The sequence below is a fragment of the Cyprinus carpio genome, unplaced genomic scaffold (assembly GCF_018340385.1).
Source record: "Cyprinus carpio isolate SPL01 unplaced genomic scaffold, ASM1834038v1 S000003709, whole genome shotgun sequence".
NCBI classification, from domain to species: Eukaryota; Metazoa; Chordata; class Actinopteri; order Cypriniformes; family Cyprinidae; genus Cyprinus; species Cyprinus carpio.
Window position 1 is genome coordinate 97 of NW_024876395.1, and position 797 is coordinate 893.

The following is a 797-nucleotide window of genomic DNA, read 5'->3' on the forward strand; positions in this document are numbered from 1 at the left end:
GCAAAAGGTAGTACATTTGACACTGGACCTCCCTTCAGGACTTGTTTGCAGTGTCGCTTCAATATCCTACCCGGCCCCAGAGACCTCGTCGAACCAGATAAATCCTGACCACGGGCTGCTGGCTCCCACCTTTGTTGCTCCAGATGCCATAGTTACTCTTTCCTGGGGTTCAGGCATCACACAGTCTTATACAGTCAGCCTTGGCAATTTTTGCCAGCTTCTGTGGAAGCTACACTCTGTGCTGACAAAAAAGAGGTTTCGCTTAGGCAGATTCTGAAGAAAGCACGCAAAGCACAATGGATCTGCAGTCCATCTACTTAACCGCTGCCACCTCGCCACCGGCGTGACTCCATTTAATACACCTGATTCAGATCATCAGCTTGTTTGTAGAGCACTCAATGAACTGAACGTGTCACATAAGGAAGGTGCCCTAAAAGTAAAAACCACTGTTAACAGCAAGGAACGACGAGGATGGGATTCGAACCCACGCGTGCAGAGAGCACAATGGATTAGCAGTCCATCGCCTTAACCACTCGGCCACCTCGTCACGTGTTTGCTTTCATCTGCTGAAATCTGCACTGTCGTTTTTTTCCTGCAGCTCCTTTTTAGCACAATGGCATTGAAGCTCATCCTTAAACCCAAAGTATACTTTATATTTGTATATGTACAGTACGCTAGCGTGATAATGCACAGTTGTAATGCTGTAGAATTTTTTAAAGTATATTCCACTTGTTTGCTGTAGGTCGACAGGTGCGCTCTAGAAAGTTTCATCCTTGTCCAGCATCTGCTGCACTTTT

At 46.4% G+C, this 797-nt stretch overlaps 1 non-coding gene across 1 annotated transcript; it reads right to left on the reverse strand.

Moving 5' to 3' along the window:
* Positions 1-463: 463 nt before the first annotated feature.
* On the reverse strand, positions 464-547 carry trnas-gcu. The gene has a single exon. It is a non-coding gene; the product is annotated as a tRNA-Ser (tRNA).
* Positions 548-797: the final 250 nt, after the last annotated feature.